Raw genomic sequence first — 24,005 nt, forward strand, 5'->3', positions numbered from 1 at the left:
CTACGGAGCCGGGCGGGGGGGAACAGCAAAGTTCGGGTGGCTGCAGCCTCCCGAGGCCTCGCTACATAGCTGGGGGGGAAACAGTGAGGCCTGGGCAGCTGCAGCCTCCCGAGGCCTCGCTACAGAGCCGGGCGCAGGGGGGGAACAGCGAGGCCCAGGCGGCTGCAGCCTCCCAGGCCTCGGTTCGGAGCCGGGCGCTGGGGGGGAGAGGCAAGGGGGGAAGGCAAGGGGGGTGGAGGACACGGGGAAACAGCAGGATGGGGGGGTACTTACCTCCTCCTCCTGCTTCCTCTGCCTCCCTCCCGCGAGTATCGCAGGTCCACCCCTTGTCAGTGGCTATTAGCCACAAGGTATAGATAGGGGCTCTGGGGCTAGTGATGCTCTGTCTTCTTGGTGCTTGGGGGGGTCAACAGTGGGAGGGCTTCTAATGTCCTGGCCCCACTGGTGGACCTCCTGATGGCACCTGGTATCTCTGGCCACTGTGTGATACAGAGTGTTGGACTGGATGGGCCTTTAGCCTGATCCAACATTGGCGTCTCTTATGTTCTTATGTTAACCATGTCATTCCAAGGCAGGGGACTGGATCTTATGCTGCAATACCAAAGCCTGGACTGAGGCTCAGCTAAACAATACACATATGAGTTGGGACTGTCAAAGGTGCTTCAACCTGACTCCTGTAACAAGTAACATCAAGGGAATGGATATTACTAAGCACAGCATGACCATGGAGCAGAGGGAGGGAGGGCTTCAGCCATCCTTCATGTGCCATTTTCCTGAGGTGAAATGGCTGCAGGAGGGCCTGTTTGCCCAGCTCTAGGGTAACATGTACTGTGAATCTGGCCCTATAGCATATGGGACATTAGTAGGGACACCCTCCTGACTTGACTGGTGTCACACATATTGTCTAGTTGGGTTGCGAGGGTGGTTCCCATAATAAAGGAAAGAATCAACATTCTAGGATCTGTCCCTTTTGCTCATTTGAATTCTTAGATTTAAATATTTATATATTTTGTACATATCTTTTAAAATATCCACTTCTATGGTCCTTTTTTTTTAAGGCTCACCCATTGAAAGCATGTATTTCCTAGTATAACTTTTAGGTTTTTTATTTTAATCCCTTTATACCCCACCTTTTCCCCCAATGGGGACCCCAAGCGGCTTATATCATTCTCCTCTCTTCCATGTGAAAGTGGCCTTTAATCTACCTAGGATAAAATATTTTTACCTTGATAGATAGTGACATCTCATTTATCTTTCTCTGGATTTTTTGTACTATATTTGATATCTACCTCAAAGCCATTCATTCTCTTTTTTGGTAGGGCTCCCTCCCTCCCTCTCCCCCCTCTCCTCTCTCCCCTCCCTCCCTCTTTGGTATACAAGATGTGTCCGCCAGGATGTAACAGTAACAAGTATGCTTTTTAGCCATTGCCTTTCACATTTCCTTACTCTGTTCATCATTTTGAAGTTTCCTTACTCCGTTCATCATTTTGAAATTATTTGTTACTCATCATTGAGGAGCTTTGATAAATCTGTAATGAAGTAATTCTGTGGGGAAGAGGAATGGGTGGTTGGGTGAACAGACATCCAAGTGATGCAAATGTTGAAACATGGACGAATCTCCCCCCATTGTAATGACCTTTAAACTTATGGAATGAATGAAATATAAATTAACAAACCAACCAGTATGGGGAATTGCTTTTTTTAAAAAAGTAAATCAGTATCATTTCCTCCATTGCCTATCGTCTTATCAGAAAGACACCTCCACACCTCTGCTCTAAGTACTTGCCCTTAATGCATCCTCTGTCCTCATCAAAACGGCTTTGTGTCTGCCCGTATTCCATTACCTACAGCTCACTCCCTTTGGAAGGTATCCTTATGCATTACCTTAGCAACCTTTTCTGTATGCATGACACATCTCGGCATGAAGTCCTAAGCTCTCTCTGCACCCCCTTTTCTCTCATCTTTTGTGGAGGCCCACATTCATTTTCAAAGAATGCCCTACACAGCCTTTTATGTAAGACACTTTAAACTCTTTCATTCCTCTCTCTCTACCTTCTCAGCCATCCATTCTCTCCCTTACTGGGAGACAGCTCTTCCTCAAACTGATTATGCAGCAAAGGAAGACTAGGCCCCATTATTTGTGGAGTCTGTGTTTGATTTCACATGCCATTCAGATTAATGGGGTGGCATGTGCAACCAGTGAATTCTCATTAATGCAGCTAATTCAATCGTGCCTTTTAAATAGTCAAGAAAGGCTCAGACGGGTGAAAGAGAAGAAGAAGTACGCCCTGTGAAGTTTTCTTTTATTTCTTATATATAAATTCTTATTTTATATAATAGACATACAAAGACAAACATACAGAAACACACATATGGGGAATTTTGTTTACATCATTTGATCTATTTGATGCCCTCATACAGTATCTAAATATATTCATTACTCATATACCTTTTGCATATAGTTAAATATATCTTTTATTTCTTTTCATTTCAGTTAGATGTCTGAGAGTGTTGTACCTTGTATTCTTCTATCCATTTATAAGCTTTCTTTTATTTCTGAATAAATATGAAATGATAGCATAAATCCTGTATACTTTCCACCAAGTCCATAACTACCAATCATTATTTGTACAATAAAAGGCATAAGAACTACACAGCGATTCTAAAGATTTATCTTTTGATTTAAGTGATTATGGTAAAATTTTAAAATGCTAGAAAATTTAGTTCAGAGTTTATTTTGTACATAGAGATGCAGACAGACAGCTTCAGCATCTTCACAGGGATAGAACGGGTTACAGACTGTGAAGAGAGAGAGATCTGCAGGGTAGGAAATAATCTCTACCAAAAGAGAGATTTTCAGGGGGGGAAATAACAGACAATAGAAAAGTTCCTACCAAGATGCCATATGTGGCTCAGGCCAAGAGACTGTGCATGAGCTTTAGTTGCAGGAAAATACCAAGGGCAGCAGAAAACTGCATGAAGGCGCAAGCCCTTAGTTGACTGAGTCCCACAATTTGCTTTCATGCATGTCTAGTGCAAGTCCTTACACTGTTTTGAAGGCTGATGGTTAACTTTTTTCATCCCTTGCCCATTGGCATTGAACTCAGCACAGGGACTGGTTTGCCTTGGGTTCAGGGGAAGAAAAATCGGGTTCATTCTGTGAAACCTCCCCCCCACACACATGTACAATTGCTTATTTTATTTATTTATTTTAATTAATCTATGCCCCACCTTTCTTCCCAATTGGACCCAAAGCTATTTACATCATTATCCTCTCCTCCATTTTATCCTCACAACAACCATGTGAGGTGGGTTAAACTGTGAGAATGTGACTGGCCCAAGGTCATCCAGTGAGCTTCAATGGCACAAGCGGGGATTCGAAGCTGGGTCTTCCAGGTATTAATCCAACAACCACTATATCACAATGACTGTCATGCGTAATTCCTTACAGCCTTGTTAACACAACTCATAACTAGCCTGAACTCTGTGTGTGTGTGTGTGCGCGTACAGGAGTGACATACCATCTAACTATACGTTTTCTCTGAGCTTAATTGACTTTGAATTGACTGCTTTGATTTAATGTTCTGAAATGTTCTGATCTTTTCATCTGCAACTACATTCCATGGCTGTTTAACCACATGTGATCCAGGTTCATCAAAGCTTAGAGCTAATCATATTTTACATATTAATTACATATTTTACATATTAATGCTTTATTAACATCATTTAACCTTTAGGCACAATCATGCATCAGTAATATTTCTGCCCAAGGCTCACTGATGTTTTGGAGCTGTTTGTTGTGGCTTGGGCAGAATACCTTCTCTGTCTGAAGGGGATAGGAAGCAAGCTGATGGTCTAGGGTTGCCAGACCCCCAGTCCGGGAGGGGGTCTCCTGCTTTTGGGTGCTCTTCCCCCCAAATTACCCCCTCTTACCTCCAAGAAGTTGGAAATAATGGCAATGTACATATGTAATCTGGAAGTGATGTAGGCATGTCAGGGATGTTGGGTGGTGATGCTCTGGTTTTTGGGCAAAACTCTGATTTGTAGCTAATTTTATCATAGAGTTTTGCCCAAAAACCAGAGCGTTTTGCCCACCCAATGTCCCCAACGTGCCTACATCACTTCCTGGTGATGTAGACGTGTCACAACACTCCTCTCCACTCCCAGAAAGTTCTCTCCCACCCCCCACTGGTGCATTGTTGTGACCTGGTAACCCTTCTGATGTCTGCACCATTTCCTCCAAACCATGTATGGGGACTGAATGGAGCCCAAGATAAGCCTTGGGATAGCTTCAGGGCCACAGGGGGACCAAGCATCCCTTCTGCCACAAGGCATCAGAGGGCTTGACTGATTCACAGTGCAATCCAAAGAACAATTATAACCTTTTAAGCCCATTGACTTCAGTGGACTTAGAAGAGGGTAACTGTTTTTAGGACTGTACTATTAGCAGGGGTCCTTTCGTAGAAAAAGAGGTGCAGGAACTAATTAGCATAAGTCATTAGCATAACTTATTTGCATATGCCACACACCCTGACATCACCGGAAGTGGGTCAGAAGGCAACACCCACCGCTCAGGCTCCACTGGACTGTTTTGGATTGCTAGCAATTGGGGGGGGGGGAATGTGCAGATCTGTCCTCACAGAGGAGGGAGAGCTTGTACCTGAGTATAACTTGGTCTTAAAGGTGCCACTGGACTGTTTTGGACCGGGGGACCGGGAGGGGGGCTCTGTAGCTTACCTGGCTGCTTCTTGCTCTGACTGAGGGCTGCTGGGAGCAGGGGGTGGGGCTTGTTGCATGTGCCCGCCCCCTTGGGCTCTTTGCTGCTGGAGCTCCACTCCTGTGTGCTCCTCCTGCAGGAAATGACCCCTGACTATTAGGTTCTTCACTTGAACTCAAGAGAAATCCCTCAAATGAAGACCCACAAAGTAATCTGTTGGTGGGGGATACAGAAAGAGTGCAAAAGGAGTTTACCATGCATCGAAAAGAACGTTTGCCATGGTACCTTTTAATCTTTAAAAAACAGTTTGGGGGGTGGGCTACGACCAGTGGTGGTTGGTAGCCATTACCCACAGCTCGCCGTCTGTTCGCTCTTAATTCATTATTTTCAACCCGTTTGAATTTATTTGAGATTCTGAAAACATGCCTCCGAGGCAAAATAAGGGGAAGCAGAAGGCAAAGCAAAAAAATGGATAATATACCCTCTTAGACAGAGTTTTTTGCTCAAGCTGAAGCCAAAGCTGGAACCTCCTCCACAATGGACTTAGGAAATACTGATAAGGAAGGGACTACTCTTACAACAAATTTTCTTTTAGAAGCCTTGGCTAAACAGCGACAAGAGTTAAGAATGGACATTGTGGAAATGCTAAAACCAGCATTCCAGCGTATGGATGAATGAGAAGAACAGTTTAAACAAACTAAGCAAATAGCTGATAACGCTTTAAAGAAGGTATCTGCGTTAGAGAAACAAAATGCCTCCAGCTCCCCTGAGTTATGGGCTAGAGAACACATTCTTTCTTTGGATGATCATTCCCATGAGTTGCATCTGAAATTCAGAGGATTTAAACCAAATGTTGAAGAAGGAACAGAACTAAATTTTTTTTACTAATTGGCTGGTTGGTGTTTTAAATCTGGAGGAAGGAGTGGCTCCTTTAATTCAAAAGGTTTATCGGGTGGGCAGACAACGAGAGGAAACAGCAAATGCTTCAGTTTATTATAGAGACATTGTTGTAGTTTTCAAGGACTTCAGAACCAGACAACGGAACATTGACAAGAGAAAAAAATAGTTTGGAATATCAAGACGTAAAGATACAGGTGTTCCCTGATCTTCCACCAGAATTCCTCAAGACAAGAAGGGAATTGAAACCAATTACAACTAAACTCTGGGAGTTAGGCATCAAGTATCATTGGCTGAACACAGGCAAACTCTGTGTGAAATATAAGCAAGTGATTTATACAGCTTTTGACCAGGTATCTGGAGAGCAGTGGCTGGATGCTTTAAATAAATCACCAGGTAAACTACTGGAGAAGATAGACAACAAAAGGAAAGCAAGATCACCTCCCACTCTGTTTAAGGCAACCAGAATCTGTCATTCTGAAGACTGAGAAGAGTAAGATGAACATATAGACTCCTTTTAAACAACAAGCATTCATGTTTTTCTCTGAGGACTGCCCTTGTTATATCTGAAGTGGGGTGACCAGGTAGCAGCGAGTGTGGGTATGTGCCCTCCCTTCAACAGTCCTTGGGTGAAAGGTTAAGTCCTTTAGGCCCATGGGCCTCCCTTGGACTGAACCCAGGTTCAAAGAAGAATAGAGAAAGAAGTACTATATGATTGGTTTTGAGCCTGTGTATTTTGTTTCAATTTTGTAGTTATGTTGAAACGTTTTGCTTAAAATACTTAAAATGCAGCACAGGTTAATACTGAGAAGACAGAAGAACTGAAGAGATAGAAGGAAGAAAGAAAAAATCTTTTATTGTAGATTATTAAAGCAATTAATATGTACATCTATAAAAAAACAAAGAAGAAATTGTGATGTAAGAAGTATGTATATATTTAGGGTTGCCAAGTCAAAATATCTTACCGGCGGGGGAGCCTCGCCGGGCTCCGGGAGCCACAACATCGATCATGTTGAAGGCGTGGCCCCAATCGTCGGAGGGAAAACCATAGAGTTTTCCCTCCGACGATCAGGGCCACGCCCCCAACATGATTGATGTGGTTGCGTCACCTCTGGTGACACAGCCACACTGCACTCCGGGGGGCGGAGTCCCCCCGGGGCCTGATTCCACTGCGGCGGAAATCGGGCCTCCAAAGCGGGGGTTTACCCGCCCCCCACCCCCACTTGGCAGCCCTATATATATTACTAGCTAAAATTGTAATCTTTATTTGTAATTCAGTGCTTCAATAAAACAAAATGCAAAAAAAAACCCAGGTTGGAGACAGGCAACACTAAATTTTTGAGAGATTTGAAACTTTGTTGAAAGAGGGATTGATGTCTACTCGCCCTATTTCAACTTCACCCATAAAGAAGTTTCATGAGGTTTTGTATTATGTCAAAAATCTTCAAAACCTCTCTAATCAGATGTAACAAACATCAAGGCAAAACCAATAGATATACATACACCCCGAGACCAGATGCCTTTCAAACTATTTTACTGTTTTACAGCCAAATCACTGGTCCATCTACTTTTCTTACTGAGATTGGCAGTGGTTCCCCATGGTCTAGGATACAGAGAGGCCTCTCCCAGCACCAGTTGCTTGAGATCCTTTCACTGGCAATGCCAGGTACTGAACTGGGAAACTTCTGCTTGCAAGACCTGCACTCTGCCCCAGCCATGGTTGCTACCGCAAAGTATAATATTCCACATTCTCTTGGCAGGAGGCAAGTCCTTGTAAGTCATGCTGGCCCTTTAGAAACAGCTCTGTCAAAAATCATGATCTGTTTTAATTCTTCATATTTTAAAGTTTTGACAGGATGTGAAGTCTATTGGGACATTACAGCAATAATCCTGTCTGTATATAGATATTTTTTGTGGTAAAGCAGTCAGATGCTAAAAAATAAAAATAAAGGTAATGGTAAAGGTTTCCCTTGCTCGAAAGCTAGTTGAATCCGACTCTAGGGGGCAGTGCTCATCTCCGTTTCCAAGCCAAAGAGGCAGCGCTGTCCAAAGATGTTTCTGTGGTCATGTGGCTGGCGTGACTAAATGCTGAGGTGCACAGAACGCTGTTACCTTCCCACCGAAGTGGTACCTATTTATCTACTTGCAATTTCTTGCTTTCGAACTGCTAGGTTGGCAGGAGCTGGGGCCAGAGACGGGAGCTCACTCCGTCACGCAGCACTCGGGTCTTGAACTGCCGAGCTACAGAACTTCTGGTCTGCAGCTTCAGCGTCTTCAGCATCTTAACCTCTGAGCTACCGTTAGGCAATGGCAATTTCAGTAAATAACTGCGAGATGATTACTGAGTAAAGTTCACAGACCCCCTAGAGAAACACAGTGACCTCTAAATGACCCCAAATAGTGGGTGTTTACTAATTTCTGTTAAGATCAGTGGGACTTACTCCCAAGGAAGCGTGCACAGGACTGCAGCCAAAAATATTATTATGCAAGATTTATACACAGGCACAGATGGTCATGCACAAAACATATACATGCTGTTTCAGTAGCAAAGGGCACATGAATTTAAAAGGAAAGCATCAAACACAGAGCATGTAGCAACTAGGAAATGACTCATCTTTCATGTATGTGTATTTTACAGAGGGAAAAGGAAAGGTATATGTATTAGATCCTTGCTAGCCGATGAATCATTCTTGTGCTGTAGGAGAGTACTCACTCACTCACTCAAAAGTTTATTGCATATAGCCATTGGCCATCACAATATAAGATATAAAATATAAAAGTACAGAAACTGGCAACACAATGTAAAGAATAAAATATATAGACGAAGTAGAAGTATTAAGATCAGGTTTCTTAAATAGCATATTCTAAAAGTACAATCATTCCGTAGCCCTATCTCTAATTTTCCTTGCAGCATGGGTAGGAGAGTACTTAGGGAAATAGGATTATGTGGGGATGCAAGACAGGGGGAATAGGGCTGCCAACTGACCTGGGAAATCTAGTGGCAGTACCTGGGGAACAATGCTCCCTCTAAGCTGTGGAGTCTTGTGAGCAAAAATCCTGGAGATCTAGTGGCAGTACCTGGGGAACAATGCTCCCTCTAAGCTGTGGAGTCTTGTGAGCAAAAATCCTGGAGATCTAGTGGCAGTACCTGGGGAACAATGCTCCCTCTAAGCTGTGGAGTCTTGTGAGCAAAAATCCTGGAGATCTAGTGGCAGTACCTGGGGAACAATGCTCCCTCTAAGCTGTGGAGTCTTGTGAGCAAAAATTCTACTTTGCGAGCAACTGGCATTAAAGTTGTGTAATGTATTCAGCCTGACATGCCCGGACTTGCCCGGGCTGGCCAGGCACAAGGTTCCCAGCCGGGAGGCCAATAGGTCTCGCGGTTACTGTAAATAGCCTATCGGGAGTAGGGGGTGTGTCTGGGTGAGCTGAATGAATATAAACCAGCCTGCGAGCCGGTCAGTTGTCTTTGTTCTGAACTAAATAAAGGTATGCTTAGCTGAAATCACTCTCCGCCTGCATACTTTTCAAGTTGTGAGCAAGCGATTTGGCTACAGCATAAATTAGTTTGCTCTGGAGCCATCCTTCCTGAGCTAAGTCAAAAATGTGTGAGCCGGAGGCTAAAAAACTGAGGTAGCTCTCACTAACTCATCTTAGAGGGAGCACTGCTGGGGAGAGGAAGGAGCTCAGTAGGGACATGATGTCACACAGTCAACTCGCTGAAGCTGCCATTTTCTCTGAGGAGACTGATCTGTGAAGACTGGAGATCAACTGTAATTCTGTGAGGACTCCAAGCCCCACTTCACAGCTGTTTGTATTTCTTCAACAATAGTTGGGAAGAGGTTTTGCCCAGCAGTTCCTGTAAGATAGGCAGGTCTAGTGAAAGGGTGGAGGAGAAAATACAGAGAAGATATGGCAGAAACCATAGAGGAAAGGGAAAGCAGTGTTAGGGACTGTATAGAAAAATTGCTTTCTTCTTCTATATCCACATGCCTTCTCCTGTGATGACATTCTATGTCTCTGTTTCCTGTGCAGGCCAAATGGTCCAGGGCAGACCAGATGGCCTGAACAACCTCAATAGCCATGCCATATAACCACACTTTCTTTCACACCTCTAAGTGGAAGAGCTAGATTTCAAGGCGCCTCCCAGACCTGATGGCTCCTGGCTCTAGCCCAGGTGCAACAAGTCACGTACCCAATGGAGAAGCTGGAGTTTGGGTCATGTGACTGCAGGCGTAGTGTCCAAACTTCTAGCCTATTCCCACACACAGCTATGACAATCAACAATTGGGCACATCCTCTGTCCGCTCGTGATTGCCTGATGGCCACGGCTGATCATAAATGGAATTGGGGTATAACTGATTGATTCCTATGAGAGGGAGTGCTCTGCTCTTAGCTCACCCTTCTTGTCATTGTCTGTTTATTGCACCTGGAAATGCTGCCTCATGAGAGACAAAGAGTCGCTTTGTGAACTGGAGCACATGGGTGCAAAGATGGGATTTCTCTTCAAAGTCCCTTGGTGTCTAATTGGACTGTATACCTTGGACACTCTTGGAATATGGACACTTCACTGGTAACTATGAATATCTTTAATGTGTAGTTAAGGCACAGAGCCATAGGTTTTTCTTGTTTTCAGTAATCTCTTATATAGTCTGTTTTGCTATGATCTGTACTGAATAAAAATTATTCTTATTTCTAATGGGTCTCTGATGTTGTAACTGGCATTCCAGGCCTAGATCTTGTAGCCTGACACTCCCCACACATGCTACCTTGGTAAGAGTGTGCGCCTCTGAATGAGTTGCTAATGTGTTGTTCCAGATACCAACTGAGAAAAAGAGGTTCTGGTGGCCCGTTGTTCTGAAAACCTGAGGGGGTATAGAGCATCTCATGGTTTGTTGTTTAATGTACTGAAAGGTACAGGGTTCCCTCCCATTCCTGGACTGGCTTGGGTGGGCAAAATCCTCTACAGGGACAATAACATTTGCCCCAGGGCAAAAAATTTTGCCCCACGAAGAAATCAGGCAGAAAATCAAAGTGGAGGTTTTTTAAAAAAAAGATCTTTATCTGATGCGCACCAGGGAAACCCAGCCGGAGTCCAGAGACTTGGGCCTGAGATCAGAAACTCAGGCCAAGGGCTTCGTAGTTCTGTGGTTACATACAGTTTTTATACAATCGCCTAATTAACATATGCAAGCTTCTAATGCCCTATCACGAACACAAAAAGTCCCTTTTTGTTAGTTGATTGGTCAACCACAAACTTACAATCTCGCACACCTCTTTCTCCCTAGTCTCGCATTTGTTTGTTTTAATTCCATTTATGTACATGCTTCCTCCCAATTAGTTATACATTGTAGTGAAAACCAGGAGATTTCCATCCTCAAGTATAATTGGGATGGTATGCCTTATCCGTTCCTCCCCTTTAGCCGCGCTTCGCCTCGTGTTTTCCCTGCCGTGTGGCAGGGGCCTTTGGAAATCAATGGGTCTTAAGGGGATCCTTCCTTGCCTGTATACCCTTGGTGCCAGAGGACAGTATGTAAACTGAGACTCCCCTCCATATCTAGAATTAATGTTTCAATGCCATTCTTCCCTTTTTAAAATAACCCACTTCTTTTTTCAAAGTTCATTCCTAATTGCTTTTGGTACTGGGTGATTTCTATTTCTGGACAGGCATCAAAAGTTTTAAATATATCAAAACAACCCAATTAATTTTGCCTTTAACAGCAGTTATAGATGTGAGTGATTGGCAGATTGGGATATTTCTTGTTCATCTTTCATCATGTATTGTAGAATGACAGCTCAACATGATACTTTATGTTTCAAAAGAGATTGCAGTACTCAGACTGTGTAAATAAAATAAATGCAATTACTCATTGCCACTAAAGTAACATATGGAAGAGAGACTGTGGAATCTCATTTCTAAAATTATCTTTCACCTTCTTCATCTTCCTGTAGCAGTGGGAAAACAGGACCAGAAATCTAGAGACGTAATGGTTTAAAAATAGTATTACAGATCACAAGGGGGAACTCAATCTGATTCTCAGCCCATGAAGGGAGGCAAACAAAACTAGCCATTACCAATGTTCTTTCTTTTGCATCCCTGTATTAAAATATGCCCTGACCTGGATAGCCCAGGCAAGCCCAATCTTGTCAGATCTTGGAAGCTAAGCGGGGTCAGGCCTGGTCAGTATTTGTATGGGAGACCACCAAAGAAGGGCAGGGTCATGTCACGGAGGCAGGCAATGGCAAACCACCTTGGAATGTCTGTCCTCGGTCACCATTGATGACAACTTGATGACAAAAAGAAATAAAGAAACCATACAGAAGGGCCTTGATTCTTCTTATGCTGCTTCACATACCCTTTATGGCTGATGCTCATTTGTACTTGGGTACTGGTACCGGAAAGCAAAATATCTAGGAACATAAGAATGGTCCTACTGAAGAACTTTGGACAGAGGTTCATGACATTGTACAGGAGGCAGCAATCAGCACCATCCCAAAGAGAAATGCAAGAAAGCAAAGTGGCTGTCTAATGAGGCTTTACAAATAGCAGGGGAAAGAAGGAAAGCGAAAGGCAAAGGTGAAAAGGAAAGATTTACTCAACTGAACGCAGATTTCCAGAGAACAGCAAGGAGAGATAAGGAGGCCTTCCTGAATGAACAATGCAAAGTAATAGAGGAAAATAATGGAATGGAATGGGAAGGCGTAGAGATCTCTTCAAGAAAATTGGAGAAATCAAGGGAACCATGCAAAATGCTAGGGACCTAACAGAAGCAGAAGAGATTAGGAAGAGATCGCAAGGATACACAGGAGAACTATAAAAGGACCTCAATGTCCTTGACAACCACAATGGTGTGATCACTGACCTCAAGCCAGACATCCTGGAGTGCAAAGTCAAATGGGTCTTAGAAAGCATTACTAACAACCAATGCTCCCTCTAAGCTGTGGAGTCTTGTGAGCAAAAATTCCAGTTTGTGAGCTACTGGCATTAAAGTTGTGAGCGAGTGATTTGGCTGCTGCATAAATTAGTTTGCTCTGGAGCTGGAGGCTAAAAAACTGTGAGCTAGCTCACACTAACACAGCTTAGAGGAAACACTGCTAACAACAAAGCTAGCAGATATGATGGTATCCCAGCTGAGCTATTTAAAGTCTTAAAAGATAATGCCGTTAGAGTGCTGCATTCAATATGCCAGCAAATTTGGAAAATGCAACAGTGGCCGCAGGATTGGAAAAGGGCAGTTTACATTCCAATCCCAAAGAAGGGCAATGCCAAGGAATGTTCAAACTATTGCACAATTGCACTCATTTCACACACTAGCAAGGTCATGCTCAAGATCCTACAAGCTAGGCTTCAGCAGTACGTGGATCGAGAACTGCCAGAAGTACAAGCTGGGTTTCGGGCATGATGTGGTCCATGGGGTCGCAAAGAGTCAGACTTGACTGTGCGACTGAACAACAACAAAAACTGAATTATACCAAAGGTCCATCTAGTTCAACACCCTGTTTCTCAGTGTGTCCAACCACATACCCTCCCCCAGAAGCCCACAGTCAATGAGCTATGACAGACAAGATCACTAAAACCAGTTTAGTTGCCATAGTGCCCCAGCATTTATTTTGTCATACAAGCAGGGTATGATGGTCACGACTGTCATAAGAAACTTCCCTGAAACACTTTACAATCCACCTTGTTCATATAAGCAGACTTCTTCAAAGGAAGATGTCCTATACTAATTTAGACCACTTGTTCATCTAGTTCAGAACTGTCTTCTCTGAGTGACATTGGCTCTCAAGGGTCTCCTAACACCTTCTACCTGAGCTTTTTAAACTGGAAATGCCGAGGAATAGAACTCAGACCCTTGTAAATGGAAAGCATGCACTGTACAGCTTAGTCACAAAACAATCCTGACTGTGCAAACCAACCCAGAGAGGCATAGGTCTCATGTTACAATTTCAAACACATTGGTTCACTCTCAAGGATGGGGATCTGTGCGTTTTATAATGTGGCAATGGTCACACAATTGTCACTTTTCTGGCATGTAGTTGGAAGTAGAAAACAGGTTAGATTTTCTCAAAGTTATAAAATATGTGAGTTTGGATGTGTATATTATTGCCCGCCCCCGTTGAAAGAAAGAGGCAGACTTAGGGTTAGGTTTAACTAAGGACCACTTTATTAACTATTTACAGCTTATGCGGAAAGGGTACGCCCTGAGTACAGAAGTAGGCCAAGGCAGGTGACACTCCCTGATCACCTCCTTGCCAGATGTTGGGCGAGCCACCCTCGCCCCAGTTTTGAGCCATACTTCTGGCTCTCCACCAGCTGGCATAGCAAACTGGGAGCTGCCCGGCAGCACCCACCCCCAATACACCAAACGTAGAGGGTAGGAACCCAGCCAGGGCAGTCTCGAAGGAAGTCTTCTTTTCCCCAGCCCTGGGACACAAAAATCCAAAGGCTGAGCCTGTGGGACCCTGTTATGTACGCGGACCACCACCAGGGGTCCGTGGCTACGGTAGGGAGCTTAGCTCCTCTAAACAATAGAAGTCTAGGATCCTAGTTCTCCCAGCATTCACCAATAGCAACTTTGGCGGGAAATTCAAACCCTCCAACGTGACTGTGGGTGTGCTGGGTGGGTGTGTATATAGTTGGCCTTGCAGGTCCGTTTTGCAGTTCCTGTGTGAAGTACAATAAACGCGTCTCAACCAATGTTCCCTCTAAACTGTGGAATCTTGTGAGGAAAGATGCTACTTTGTGAGCTACCAGCATTAAAGTTGTGAGCAAGTGATTTGGCTACTGCATAAATTAGTCTGCTCTGGAGCCCTCCTTCTTGAGCCAAGGCAAAAATGTGTGAGCTGGAGGCTAAAAAACTGTGAGCTGGCTCACACTAACTCAGCTTAGAGGGAACACTGGTCTCAACACACGCCGTGGTCCGAGTCCTCCATGTGTTGAACCCAGTACTTTACAGACCCCTTGATACCAAACAGGGGAGGTGCTCTATGGTGCTCACCAGATCTATTTCCCCTCTTTCTGCACTAACCTGCCAAGTGACCAAACTAATTCAACAGAACCACCACATCCAAATTTCCCACAGTCCACTGACAACAGTGCATGGTAGACAACCCCCCCCCCATCCTGCCAATCCAGGGAGGGGCAAAAAAGTCCTACCTGGACCCAAAAGGCAATCAGCCGGAGCCTGCACTGCACACAGGGCCGGAGGGTTGGCCGAGCATGCAGTTGAAAAGGAAGAGGTGGGGTGGAGCCAGCCCTCTAAATCCCTTCTGGCTCTGCCACCCTCGACCTAGTGCCATGATGCTGGGTGTCACACGTCACTGCCCCACAGCTGCCAGTCGGTTTCTCGGGCAGAGGAGCCAGATAGTATAAGATGAAAAGAAACCCTGATTTGTCCCTGCATTGGAAGCATCAAGCTACTCGTCGTAAAACAGATTTTCCCACAGTTACTTTGGAGAAATGTAGCCTAGTTTCCTTAAACATAGTTTAAAATCCATTTCTATTCAGAGAGGTGGATGAAGGGTTAGATTAATGTGAATTGACCTGGCTTTAGTTCTGAAATGTATGGAAAACCATTCTCAAAGTCTGCTGCTAAGTAAGAACGTTTTGTTTTAGAACGTATTGCCTGAGGAGCTGGGAAAATGGTATTTTAAGCCCTACGTGGGCAATTCAGAGGTTCTGAAATCCATCCATAATGGAAAGGTGTGCTGTAATAGACTTGAAGCATTCGTGCGGCAGGCTGCCCCAGAGCCTGTACTTAAAGAACGGCATAGTTGTAAGAGAATGGATGGGACTGAGACTACATGACCAGCCGTACTTGCAAGACATTTTTATATACACCATTGAGACTTGGGCAGGCTTAGGAACAAGGAAGCAGCATGGAGTCAGGCTGTACTGGGACCAAAAGAAACAAAGGCTCAGAAATCTGGGTCAAGCAGCAATGCACAGAGCACGCCCTGCTGTACACTGAGTAGGGTTGCCAGCCCCCAGGTCTGGGTGGGGGTTCCCCCACTTCTGGGGGCTTTAATCCGCCCCCAGGCAGCTGGCCAGTGGAGGAAGCCCACCCCCGAGAACAACCACCTGCCTGGCCACCCCTCTCCCTCCCCTCCTGCCCAATTTAAAGGGCTTTAGCTGATTGGTGGGGACCACGTGAGTTTGGAGGGCCCTTTAAATCTAGCAGGAAGGAGGGAGAGGGGCGGTTGTAGGCTTGCTCGGCTTGCAAAAAGACAGAAGAAGAAGAAGAAGAAGAAGAAGAAGAAGAGGAGGAGGAGGAGGAGGAGGAGGAGAGGGAGGCGGGGGCGGAGGAGAAAAAAAGGAGGAGGAGGAGGAGGAGGAGAGATTGGATTTATACCCCGCCCTTCACTACCCAAGGGAGTCTCAGAGTGGCTTACAAACTACTTTCCCTTCCCCTCCCCACAACAGACACCCTGTGAGGTGGGTGGGGCTGAGAGAGCTCTGCCAGAAACTGCTCTTTTTCAAGTACAGCTCTTATCAGAACTACGGCTTGCCCAGGGTCATCCAGCCAGGTGCAAGTGGAGGAGTGGGGAATCAAACCCAGTTCTCCCAGATTAGAGTCCGTGCACTCAAACACTACACCAAACTGGCCTTTCTTATACTAAGTAGCCTTTCTTATACTAGAAGAGGGTGATTTCCCCCAGCCCCATGTGCTCTGGCCCCCACCCTGCTTGCAAAAAGGCCCTGCAAGTGGCCATTTCCCCCCCCCCAAGTAAACTGATCTCTGTCATTGGCGGATCAGTTGTGATTCCAGGAGATCTCTAGCCACTGCCTGAAGGTTGACAGCCTTAACTTTCGCACACTGCCTCATAGGAATTGCAGCTCTCCCTCCCCAATGTCCACCCAAATCTTGCTTTTCATACTTGTTTTATTGTCTGACTACGGTAATAAAATATGTGCCTTAGGGCTTCATTTTCTTTCAAATCAATTGGTTGGTTGTTCAGGAGACTTCTTTAAACTCACCCATGGCTTTCTCATGACCCCAGATCATTCATTCAGTCATTGCATACACACAGATTAGGTTTTCCCCTGGGGCTGTCTCTGGGTTGGGTGCAGAGGCATGTCCTGAAGTTCTAAACTTCCCAGTTACATCTGGGACCAGTATGGAGAAATGTGACATGTAGCTTATTGGTATATATGCAGTCCCCAATGGGATAAATAGTGCCCTGGACCATTTCAGGCTGAGAAATAGTCTGCAAATTGCACAAGTACAAAATAAGAACATAAAAAGAGCCCTGCTGGATCAGACCAATGATCCATTCAGTCCAGCATCCTGTCTCACACAGTGCCCAACCAGTTCCTCTGGAGGGCCAACAAGGAGACCTTCCCCTGATGTTGCCTCCTGACTCTGGGATTTAGAAGGTTAGTGCCTCTGAATGTGGAGGTTCCCCTCAGTCACCATGGCTAATAGGCTGTGACACATAAGTTACAAATGTAGCTTTTAACCAAGACAAGATTTGGTTAGTATGACCCTGTAGCCCAAGGGGGTACTGGGAAAGTGTAAAACTGCTTTTCACAGGATTCATCAGCCTCCCTGCTTTAACTCACCCCCCAAACGTAGATTAAACACTGAGACCTGGTATCCTTAGCTGGTTACCAAGACCATAACTACCAAGAAATTCAGTCGTGAACACATGTCGTCATCTCATAGCCCTGTTTACGTATTATACTGAACACATTTACATCAGGCATGTATGTGCATACATCTGTTTGTAGTTTCTAAGAAAGAGCAAGAGTGTGTTCAGTCTGGAACTGAAACCAGGGACCAGTACCTGGGTAAAGGAGGGGTTTGAAGTACACATTCAGGTGCATATACATTGAATGTAACATGAGAATTATTCAGCACAGGTATTAAAAGAAATCAAGTGTGCACTGGACATGGATTGTTGTACATGCATTCAGTGTAACTTGTGAAGTGGACTAAAGAGTCTCACCATTGGTCTATCAAGTCTACTCTGACTGATAGTGGATCTCCAGAATCTCATGCAAAGTTTATTCACATCACCTACTACCTAATCGTTTTAGTTATATGTGTCAGGGATTGAACCTGGGACTTTTGGCATGTCAAGCAGATGCTTTCCTATTGAGTTACAGCCCGTACATTGGAGCCGGATGTGTGTCAGGAGGTGCCGGCTCTGATAAATGCTCTGAGACAGCAACTCTGAACACAGGAAGGAACAAGCAGAGTTGGGAAACTGCTGAAACTTTTAGTGTTAAAAATTATGGTTGCCAGGAAGAAGTTCCTGGTAATCATTGGCCTTCACTTCCTGCTGCGGCCACACATGCCACACAAATCCTACACAGGCCACACAAATCATAATCGTATGAGCTTAAAAAGAGGTAGCCTTTCTTATACTAGAAGAAGGTCAATTTTTATACCCTACTTTTCTCTACCCTAAGGAGTCTCAAAGTGGTTTACAATTGCCTTCCCTTCCTCTCCCCACAACAGGCAACTTCTGAGGTAAGTGGGGCAGAGAAAGCTCTGAGATAACTGTGACGGGCCTAAGTTCACCCGGCTGGCTTCATGTAAAGGAGTGGGGAATCAAACCTAGTTCTCCAGAGTCCACCACTCTTAACCACTACACCGTGCTGGCTCCCTTTACTAGAAAGTAAGTGACCGGGGTCACCTCACCATAGAGGATGAGGCAGCAATTTAATTCTTTCCTGCCAGATATTTGAAGAAATTAAAATTCACTATGCCCAGGCTCACATCCCATTGGTTCTAAGTAGGTTGCCAGCCACTGGCTGGCTACTGTTGGGAGAGGGGAGGGACATGGGGAATGACATTGCACCATCACCATAGAGTTCTAGGGGGATTCTAGAGCATCGTGCTAACATGGTGAGCAGCAGCAGGGATGGCAGATAGGGGGCAGGAAGTCTCCTGTGACAGCAGAGAGGGAAGGTGGCATGTTATAGCCCAACCTCGTCAGATTTCAGCAACTAAGCAGGGTCAGCATTTGGATGGGAGACCACCAAGGAAGATTCTGCAGTGGAAGGCTATGGCAAATCACCTCTGCTTCTTGCTTGCCTTCAAATCCTCTTGCTGTGGTCACCATAAGTCAGCTGCAACTTGGCAGCACTTTATACACACAATTATGTGAGCATATGTGAGGTGAAGCACCATTCTTGCCTCCTCTTAAGGGTTAATGTGTGGATAACTGGCCTGGCTCTTTCTTGCAGGTGTAATTCATTAAGGGCCTCTGCCTGCCTGGCACCTTATCAGTTCAAGGCCAGAGGCATCAGCTTCTCATGAGAAGAAGGTCTTTTAGTGTTGGGAGGGGGGACATCAGGAGTGATTATGTAAGATTCTGGAGAAATCTCCTAAAGGCATGTTAGGAGGATTGGATGTCACCATCACCTGACTTGAGGGGTCAAAAACTATAATTATTATATCTCCCCAGAGCAGGCTTCCCAAGTACTTACCGTAATTTGGTGGGAGACGAAGACGTCTTCGCAGGATCATTCCTGCGGGGACAACAGACGTGCCGTACCATGCCGTCGGCAGGAAGTTATGCCGGGCGATGCTCTGGGAATGGGGCCAGAAACTCGATGGTACCATCGAGTTTTCAACCCCATTGCCAGAGCGTCGCCCAGTGTCATTTCCTGGCGATGGCATGGTGCATTACAAGGAGAAATGTTCCGGCCGGGGAGCATGTGTCCCCCACCAGATTGGGGTAAGTACTTTGCAACCCTACCCCAGAGGCCAGGGTTCCTTGTCTGAGATTTCATGGATAGAGGCCTGAATCTATGCCTGGCAAACTGCTGAAATAGTAGTCTACACTAATTTAAGGCCTGCATCTGGAAGTAAGTTCTGTACCACCTGAGTTCCCAAAAGTGTTATGTAGATAAAAGTTGACTTTATTGTTTTGTATTCTGTGTGACTTTTGGTAATTGTTGGCTATACTCATATTAACTCATCTATTCTTTCAATAAACTTTATAATTTTTTAATAGCATCAGCCTGGTTACTTGTGTGCTTGTGCCGTGGGAACTCATGGTTGAGCCTGGTTGGCTCCTTGACACCATTCATTCATTCATTCATTCATTCATTCATTCATTCATTCAGATTTATATTCCGCCCCCCCCTTCAAGTGGGCTTAGGGCAGATTACAACAGCAATTTGAAATAACAATTAAAACAATAAAGGAAATAATTAAAGCAGTTAAAACAAAGAATATGAGTTGAGAACAGATGGCACTGTAACTTACAAATACAATTCTCTGAGAACTGGAGCAGCTGGGCCATAAACCAGACTATAAGATCTTCTCAGATGGGCTGTATCGGATGGAAAGCTTCAGCAAGGGAGGTCAATAGATGGAATAAATGCATGCCCGCTGCCTCACCCAAAAGCCTGGCGGAACAGCTCCATTTTATAGGCCCTGTGGAACTGTAATAGGTCCCACAGGGCCCTGATCTCAGAACCAGGTTGGGGCCAGTGCAGAAAAGGCCCTGGCCCTAGTCGAGGCTAAGTGGACATCCTTTGGGCCAGGGACAACCAGCAGATTCTGATCTGCCAAGAAAAAAGCTCTCTGGGGCACCATATATAGGTGCTTGTCAGAAAAAATACTTATTTAGAAGCAGAGGTCCATCAGTGACCATTAGCCATAAGGTATAGATAGGAACTCTTGGTCTGGGGCAAGTGATACTTTGTATTCTTGGTGCTTGGGAGGACCAACAGTGGGAGGGCTTCTAGTGTCCTGGCCCCACTGGTGGACCTCCTGATGGCACCTGGTATTTTTGGCCACTGTGTGACAGAGTGTTTGACTGGATGGGCCATTGGCCTGATCCAACATTGGCTTCTCTTATGTTCTTATGTTCTCATAACTGCCATTGTTTCTGAGAGCTTATTTTCCTCACATGCATCATTCCTAGGGTCGTGAACCTCCAGGTGGCACCTGGAGATCTCCTGCAATTAAAACTGAGCTTCAGACAATCAAGATCAGTTCCCCTGGAGATAATGGCTGCTTTGGAGGTTGGAGTGGATGGGATTATACCCTGCTGGGGTCCCTCTCCTCCCCTAAAATCTCCAGGTATTTCCCAACCCAGAGCTGGCAACCCGAATCATTCCAGAATTCTACTGTGTGGTTGCTGAATGCTGGTAATTGTAGTATTCAGCATTGGCACAAATTTGTGTTCTCTGGATGGCAGTGATCCAAAAGCTGAGAAACCACAAGAATCCAAGATGCTGTGTTTTACAATTGCACTAATGATTAATATCCTCTCCCGTAATGGTGGTTTCCCACCAGATTCCAGAACAGCAACAGTGCCCTAACCACAAAATGCAATAATGACAGGAAAACAGTAAGAGCAAAACAGACTCTGTAGCTGATGGTATCAAAGTGTCTGGCTGGTAGACAACAGTGATGCACATAATATTTATTTCTTCAGTATATTTGAGTACCGTGCCCTTAAATTAAAAAAATTCAAAGGCTGTTTGTTGGAAATATGTGTGTTGCAAGGTCTAATTCAGTCATTATAGGGTTAATCTATTTACCTTGTGTGCTATTGTTTAGACTGGCCTGGAAGGGAAACCTGGCACAGAGCCAATGGAAACAAAGCCTGTGAAATCTAAGTCTGTTTACTCACAATCATTGGTTAATATATTCAGGTGATTTCCTTCTAGGGGTCAAGAATAATAATAATCTCCATTGCAGTTGTTGTTGTGAGACCGTGTGGTCAGTCTATAAAGCTGTAGAGATGTAGCCTTAGGTCTTTTATTTTGTAGCTTTTCCTGTGTACCCTTCCCTTAGAAAATGTCTCCTCTCTCATGAAGCAAAGATCCATTGCAACCTCTAAGTATCTAAGTATTTTTGCCAATTTTCCCAACAGTTTCCAACAATGGAAAGATGCAATCAAGAACAATCAATCTGAAAACCAAACTGCATAAACAAATGACGGAGGACAAAAGCAACAGCAAATAAAGTAGGAAAAAATTAACTAGGTAATGTGGCTAAGCCCTGACCTGAATAGCCCTGGATAACCCCATCTTGTCAGATCTTGGAAGCTAAGCAGGGTCAGCCCTGGTTAGTATTTGGATCGGAGATGACCAGGGTTGCTATGCAGAGGCAGGCAATTGCAAACCACCTCTGAACGTCTCTTGCCTTGAAACTCCTACAAGTTCGCCATAATTCAACTGCAATTTGATGGCACTTTCTACCTCCAATGCAGCTAAAAAACAAAGAAAGCCCATCTAATGGTTTAAAAATTCAGCCATACCAAAAAGATGAACAGACAGAAGATAGAAAAGGCAGCAGTCAGAGACTCAGCCTGCAAGTACATCTAAACGACTGCAAAAGCCGGTCAAATAAAAATGGACTTAAACTAGGTCAGAAAGACATAAGCTCTGGCATCAGGTGGAGGGCTATGAAGAATGCATTCCACAACAGTACAATCAACATTGGCAGGCCAGTGAAGAACACAGATGTCCCTCAAATGAGCTAAGATTTCAGCAAGTAGCTGTAGCACTCAAATGAGTAATCAACACTTAATAGGTCATCACCATCAACCCACCAATAACCACCAGCCCTCTAAACTGGTGTCGTAACTGTACCCTGAGCTTTCTGAAGCTCATACTACATATGCTTTCCTCCATGATCCTTTTTAAAGACTTCTGTTTTTCTATTACAAATGCAGCCTCTGAAACTCATTTGCTGAGGGGGAGAATGGCACCAAGCAAATGGAATTTTTATAGAATCATTAAGTTGGAAGGGATCTCCAGGGTCATCTAATCCAACCCCCTGCACAATGCAGGAAATTCAAAACTATCTTTCCCCCACACCCCCAGTGACCCCTGTTCCATGCCCAGAAGACACCAAAAAACCTCCAGGATCTCCAGACTTTAACATTTTTTCTTCTTCTGTGTCATTTCCCCACAACCTGAACTAATTCCCACTCTATGGGAAAACGTCTATATAGCAGGAAAACCCCCACCCCCCACTCCAGGTAGAAGGTATGGGCAAGTTGGAGTTGGCTTTTTCCCAGCAAAACAATGGCAGGGGGAGGAATAAAAGTCCTCTTTCTGTATTGTTTTCCATCTTGAAACAGAAGGCCAAATGGCTATGGGGGGGGGGGAGATTGAGTCACATAAAATGATCATAGAAGAAACTGTAAGGTGTAGTTTGAGCCTAAGATCAGTTCTGAAGAAGAATAAAATCAATATTTTCACAAATATCCCCCTTTAAGTCAGTATTAGAGACAGAGCAGTCATTCAACAAACCTGCAAAGGTGGGGGGGGGGCTTGCCATGTCATTCCTTAATTACACTGTTGTCTTATCCTGTGCAGCCATGTCATGATCAAGGTCAAAAAAGCAAAGAGAGGGACTCTCTGAGACTGCTTCAGTTTAACCCATGTCAAAGATCCCAGGAAACCTGGGATACACAAACTTGCTAATTAGGTAACGTAAGATACACAACAGCTACTGGGGCTTTCGTTTGGATGCCAGCAGCCCTTCACTGTGAACTTTCTATGTGAGCTAAATAGCCAGTCTGCCCCAGCTGTCTTTTTTTTGTCAATGGTATGAGACTCATTGGCCAGATTGTGACATCAAGATAAACCTCTGTTCGTCCATGCCCATCATAATATATGAACGCAGCCACTTATTCCCTCGGGTTTTAGGGAAGCTCAGCTGTATGAAATCTTTCCCAGTTGGCAATTAAGACAGGAACCTGCAACAGTGTTCCACATGAGGCCTTTGGGTGACCATCTTTTGTTAAGCTGATTGCTTGCTAATAGGGATGATTGAGTGTTATTTCGATTGGGATATGCACTCCTAAATAGGCAATTTATATGCAGGGCAGGATATCCTACGAGACCAGCGCTCTGCAGGCTGTGGTGAGTGGAGAGAAAGCACAGAGAGAGAGAAATTCAGACACTAAGAAAACTGTTGTGAATTTGGCTGCAGCAGGGACCACATAGGAGTCTTCTCAGGGAGGGAATGTGGCTCAGTGGTAGAGCACATGATGAGCATGCAGCCGATCCCATGTTCAGTTTCTTGGATCTCCAATTAAAGGAATCTCAGGTGGCAGGTTTTAGACCCTTCTGGGCTTACTCTCTGCTTGAGACCTTGGTGAGTTCCTGCTGGTAGCTCTCGACACAAAACCCTTCCACGTGCTGAATGAACATGCAGAGAGGGAGAGCAGCTATGAATAGTATTGGCTCCACCTCTGCCTCAGTGTAATCGTGGGCTTCTGAACACAGTGCCCATGGGCAGAAATCTTTCTCAGATGGCAATTAAGGCAAGACATCCATGTATACACTGCTCCTTTTCCGTGACTTGCAATATTCAGAAAGCAGCATTCCCAATCATGGGAAGGGAGCATATGGATCAGCATGCACCCTTATCATGGGCCAGCAATCACATGGAGGTGGGAGGCAGGG

Source organism: Gekko japonicus, unplaced genomic scaffold, assembly GCF_001447785.1.
Source record: "Gekko japonicus isolate JY-2015 unplaced genomic scaffold, Gekko_japonicus_V1.1 scaffold1482, whole genome shotgun sequence".
NCBI lineage: Eukaryota > Metazoa > Chordata > Lepidosauria > Squamata > Gekkonidae > Gekko > Gekko japonicus.